The following is a 6,687-nucleotide window of genomic DNA, read 5'->3' as shown; positions in this document are numbered from 1 at the left end:
CGGCTTTCCCTGGTGTCCATCTGAGTGGTTTTCACACCCTCCATCTCTCTGTCACCTCCTCATCATCTTCATCACCAGCAGCTTCCCCTGAAGTGTTTTAAGGTGTGTGTCCTGCGGCCCGCGGCTTTGGGACGTGCTGATGAGGAGATGATGAGGGCTTCTGCATGAATAAATGATCGCGTGTGGAATCCAGAGCCAGCGGATAACGAGGAAGTGTTTCCTCCTCTGGAGTGGTTTTATATGCCAGAAAATAAAGCACGGCCCACGCATCGTGCCATGATCATAATTACCAATCTCTCCAGTGCATTTCTGCCCATGAATAAATGATGCCAGTAGATGGGATGGTGTGATATTAGTACCTTTTTTCCTCCTCTCGCCATCAAATACATTTTTTAGATGAGTAAAACTAAATGGGAGTATGCCGTAATCATCCAAATGAGTCTCGGAGCAGCTCCATTTCGGGCGATCCCAATGCAATTAATTAATAAACGTGTTTTCCTTGTTGTTTCCAACTAAAAACATGATTGTTCTTTTGGCTGTTGCTCAAGTCTTGAGCTGCAGCATCTGTTTGACTGTAAAGCATTCCATTCAGCTGCAATGCCAATGAATAAAGGGGAAAAATGAAAGATTTTTGGCACACAGTCATCAGAGATTGGCAACTGACCACAATATAGACCAATCAGTGGTCAGAGAAAGAATTCTGTACTGAATATCTGTCTCTGTATTCTCTATACAAGCTAAACTGAAGCAAAATCCAGGCTACTCATGATTTAAAGTTATTATAGCAAAAGTTCACTCTTCAGCCATCTCGGTAAAACTATTTTCTATGTAGCTGACAGCTGAACAAGTACTTGTGGAACCACTGAAATCTCAGAAACTGTTTTGTCAGCATTATGTTTAATTTCTATAGAAGCCCAATTCTGCCACATGAGGGGGGAAAAAATCGTGGTTTGATAAATCATAATTATGACATAAAAAGTCAACATTATGATAGACTATTACAGTCATAATTATGTCGAAATAATGACAAAAAGTAGAAATTATGAGATAAAAAGTCATCATGACTTCAAAAAGTTTTCCATCATAATTATGACTTTTTATTTCATATTTTGACTTCTAATCTCAATTATGAATCAGTATCTCATTATTTCGACTTATATGTCATACTTATGTTTTTGTCATAACTTCAACTCGTAACATCTTATTTTGACATTTAATCTCATAGTTATGACTTACATAATAAATTTTTCCCGGAATTATGACTTTTTATCTCATATTTATGAACTAGTATCTCATAATTTTGACTTGTCATAATAACTTTTTATCTCATAACTTAGGCTTCATGTCATTATTTTGTCATACCTCTATTTTTATGTAATAATTTCAAATTTTTATGTCATAATTATGACTTTTTATTTCATAATTTTGAAATTTGATCTCATAATTATGACATACATAACTTTTTATTTCACAATTATGACTTATTATTTCATATTTTGACTTCTAATCTCAATTATGAATCAGTGACTCATTATTTTGACTTATATGTCATACTTATGTTTTTGTCATAACTTCAACTCGTAACGTCTTATTTTGAGATTTAATCTCCTAGTTATGACTTAATACATTTTTTCCCGTAATTATGACTTTTTATCTCATATTTTGACTCGACTTCTAATCTCATAATTATGAACTAGTATCTCATAATTTTGACTTGTCATAACTTTATCTCATTAACTTAGACTTCATGTCATTATTTTGTCATACTTGTTTTTGTCATAATTATGACTTTTTACATCATAATTTACTTTTTATTTAATAATTAAGAATATCTCGTAATTTGACTCCTAATCTCATAATTATGAATATAATGTCAACGTTTTGTGTCTTACATTTTTATGTCATAATTTTGACATTTAAACTCATAATTATGACTAATAATTTCATAATCTCAGTGTTGATCATCTCACAATTTTGTCATTTAATCTCATAATTATGACTTAGTATGTCATATCAACTTTTTATCTTTATCTACCAAAGCATGATTTTTTTTCTTATGTGGCAGAAATTATTTTCCTATGAAAGCTTGTTTCCGCCACTGAATAATTTTTTTTTAAGAAAGCTAATCGTGACTTTTTATCTCACAATTCTGAGTTTTTTTCTCAGATTTGTGAGATATAAACTCGCAGTTCTGACCTCTTTTTTCAGAATTGCATGACATAAACTTGCAAATGTGAGAAAAAACTCAGAAAGTCGCAATTCTGGGAAATAAAGTCAGAAATAAAGACTGTTTATATCTCGCAATTCTGACTTTATTTTTACTTTATTACACAATTGTGAAAAAAAAACTTGAAATTACCTTTTTACATTTTTTATGCAGTGGTAGAAACGGGCTTCCATAGTTTCCACACATTTGAGCAATAAAATCAGAAAATAATGGTTTTATAAGGTTGCTTGCTAATTAATAACGAAATCTAAAAGTGTGTTAAAAAACAGAAAAAATAACTAAAAAATGGTTTTGCCACAACTAAAAGACAATGTAAATGGTGAGTGATGACTTGATCTGTGAATCGTTTATTCGATTCATTCAATTGATTCAAACCATTCAAATAAAAATGAATCTGTCAACATTACATGGGATTCGTTCCAGTGGTAAGGTAAATGATTCGGAAACATGTTTACTCATTTTAGGTGTTAATATAACAACACGAGACATTATCAGACTCACCCACAGCAGAAGGTTTGTGGTCACACAGAGTCCTCGTCTATCCTTGTCCTGTCCCGTCCTTCCCGAGATGAACGAGCCGCTCCTCATCACACGGGGCGGGGTTCAGGGCAGAGGTAGCGGGGGAAATAGTTAACCCTCGTGTCCAGACCGAGCGCAGCACGTGTGGATCTTCATTAACCTCCACGCAGGTGAACCGTTCATCTCGGAGAGCACACTTATTACCGGCAATAACGCCGTGCCGAACACGACCGCCGCCGCCTCACTCTCTCTTTTCAATTAAAGAAGGAGCAGCGTTTCATTAACCCCTCGCTGCTGCGGACGGCCCGCGTGTGCCAGGCTTGTTTGGGGATCGCGGTGAAGAGGCCCATATTTTACGGTAAACTATCGGCAAGTTTCGCCGTCTGACAGCCACCTGCCCGATCCGGCCCTGAAATATCGCGGCATGTGCAAGAGAGCAAATCATATTTCCTGAGATCTGCAGGATAGTGAGATCTGAGAACCCTAACCCTAACCCTAATAAGGTGAATTCACTTGTGAGCAAAATGAGGTAAAGTCCATCAGACCTCTGATACACAGAGAAATGAAGTGGACATAAAGGAAACTCGTTATTCTTTACAGGACCAAACTGAGACAAAGTCAAACAGAGACTCTATTGCTGCTCAGAAACAGACGAGTGAGCAAATGCGTCATCATTGAGATACTATTATAGTTTCAGATGTTTTTAATGCTTTTGTATCGCTGTTTTCATTTTAATTTTTGTTTAAGTTTTAGCAATTTTGTTGCAATTGTGCAATTTTTTTTTATGTCTATGTAGTTTTTATTCATTTTCATTTTTTGTTGTTTTAGTACATTCAAGTTAAAGTAAATAAAAACGAGAAATGTTGCTTTGACAACTAGCTGAATTTTTTAAAATATTATTTCAGTTAATGTCTGTTTTTATTTCAAGCAATGAAAATCTTTTTTATTGGTTTATAAATGCGAAATTCTAAAACTAATAGTAACAACTCCAAACTGTTTCATACATTTAAAAACAAAAAACAATATAACATTTAATGCCATTTTTAGGTTTAAAAGGCATAATTGTCATAATTTTTATGATAATTTTACTTATTATAAATTTTTATCTCATTGTTTTATGTTGTAATTTCATATTTTTATGCCATATAATTATGACTTCTGATCTCATAATTTTGACTTTTTATCTCATAATCATGACTTTTTTTCAATCTCATGTTTGTCATAATTTAAACTTCGACAACAAAATCACAAGACAACCGTGATGTTTGACAAAAAAAAATAAAACTCTCCATAATTTTGCATTTCTCATTTGGACAACAACAAAATCATAGACTAGCACTTTAAATGTGAAATTATAAAACTTATAGGCAAGTTACAGCTCCAAACTGTGTTTGGATAAGCTGTTGTTTCATACAATTAAAAAAAAAAATGCATATACATTTTTATGCAATTTTTGTAAAAGCAATAAGCCACCTTTGAGGCTTTGCATTGGTGACTTTTCTGTGGTAAAGGAGTCCAAATTGGCGTGTCTTTCTTCCATTTTCTAGAAGTGTTTCTCTCTTCTGTCTCCAGTAGCAACAGCTATGATTGAGAGCTGCATTCTAAAGGCCCGTCTCCACGGTAACAAGCGTGACCTTTTGCACACGGGCCGTTAGAGACATTCACTTTCATTTCTGACGGTGGCCTCAGTCTCACTGCTGTAAATCACATCATTGCATCACTGTTGTTAATAGTGTAAAAAGTCATTATATAGGCCGTATTTATATATAGGCTTCATTGCCTGTCATATTTAACATATTATCAATTTCCGATCTATTTTCAGTTGTAAAGCTCTAGCAAATTCAGATCCACAATCTAATCCACACAGAAATCTGATATATGGCAGGCAATACATGTAAAATAGACCCAAGGAGATAATAAATATATATTTAATTTGGTTTTCACTGATATATAGTCATATATTTATGCATATATGCAACATACATTTCAAAATATTGTAAATGTTTTTTATGTCTCAGACAAACACTGTATTTTAATATATGTATGTATGTATGTCTCATTTTTATTACAACATTTGATTTCATATTTGTCACATTTAATGCATATGTTCATGTTTTAAATTAGCGAAAATGTCTTTAAATCATATGTCCATATGTATATATATGAACATGTTATTTAAAAATGTGAAAAATGTCCAAATTTGTATTTTATACTTATATATTTTATATGTATTATAATATATATTTTATTTTATATGTACTGCCATATATCTATTTTTATATCTAATTTATATAAATTTCTCAAAATATATATATTTGAAAAAACAATCAATCATATCATATCAAAGTCACGACCAAATCTCAGAATCATATTTATTTCAAAATATTTACCGCTTCACTGAATCTCTAAGAATGGTGTCTGGTTATAAAGTCTCTCTTCTGACCTGTAAACCTCTTGTTTGTTTGTGTTTTCTCCGGCTCTTGAAGCAGGAGGAGTGTTGAGCTGCTGATTGGTTCTTAACCCCGGGTCGGTGCTCCTGATTGGTGGGTGTGTTGTTATTGATCGTAGAATCGCTTTCAGGGTCATTTCTTGTCGAGGGAGGAAACGGTGAGTCACGAGTGTGAGACACCTTCAGAAACATCAGATGAATCACACTGAGGAAACTCACACATGATCAGCAGGGTTATTATCATTAACTAAAACTAAAACCATAAAAAAACATGGTCATTACTTAAAATAAACATTAACTGAAAAAAAAAAGAAATAAAACTTATATATATATATATATATTACCCACAAGGCCAAGCAGCAGAAAGGAAGAAGAGGTCCAACCTAACATAAAATAAACAAACATGTAAAAAAATATATAAAAAAATAAATAAAACTGAACTGTCTGTTTGACCGATTCATTGCAAATGATTCGTTTTTGGAATCAAACATTGCTAGTTCTGATTCTAAACAGCTGACAGAAATGCAGTGCAGTTGTTACTAAGCAGAATTATTTGTAAAATTTATTTTTATTTTATTTTAAAAGAAATTGAAACTTTTTTAGTAAGGATGCATTAAAATTAGGGATGCACCGATACCGATACACGCACTTCTGTTGTGTGATACTTGATGTTCACTCACTTAGCACACGCATCATTTGGATTAAAACTAAATCGTAAAAATAAGACCATTTATAGGGGCATTCACTAAAAAAAATCATCTATTTTCAACCTTAGGCATACACGACTTTCTGGCGAAAGTGAAACTAGCAGCCTGTGTGAAATGCGCTAGGCTGTACTATTCTCCTCTCATTCTGCACCAGTACAAATACGTACACGTGTTGTGTGTGTTTTGCTTTTGTCATATTTTATTACCATTTTCTAAACTATAGCGAATAAACTGTGATAATGTGAGAAATGTTGAAGGTGTCTGAATATATTTTGGTTTGACTGTATCTATTTGATAAATGAAGTTAACCAACTAACATTATACATACTCTTTTGGTTTCTGTACCCAATATTTAAAAAATTTACAAATGCAATAAAAATATCGGTATCGGTACTCGGTATCGGCAACTACCAAAAATAAAAGTATCGGTATCGGGCGAGTACTGGAAAAAGTGGTATCGGTGCATCCCTAATTAAAATGATAGAAAGTAATTTACAATGTTACAAAAGATTCGGTTTCAAATCATGCTCTTCAAACTCTGTTCATCAAAGAATCTGTTTGATCAACTCATTACAAAGAAACACTTCAGAAGAGTGATTCACATCGGTTAGGGGGACCATCGATTGGTTTCCACTGTGCTGCAAGTTAGCATTTATCATAGAAGTTAGTATGAATGTGGGAAGTTGTGTCAGAAAATAGAAGCTATTAAAGTTGATTGTTTTAAGTACTAATATTTGGAACATTAATTTAGAGGGGGTTAAAGGGTTCATACATGCGCTGAATGG

Source organism: Sinocyclocheilus rhinocerous, unplaced genomic scaffold (assembly GCF_001515625.1).
Source record: "Sinocyclocheilus rhinocerous isolate Xijiao unplaced genomic scaffold, SAMN03320098_v1.1 scaffold2868, whole genome shotgun sequence".
In the NCBI taxonomy this organism is placed as follows: domain Eukaryota; kingdom Metazoa; phylum Chordata; class Actinopteri; order Cypriniformes; family Cyprinidae; genus Sinocyclocheilus; species Sinocyclocheilus rhinocerous.
This window is presented reverse-complemented; position numbering follows the sequence as displayed.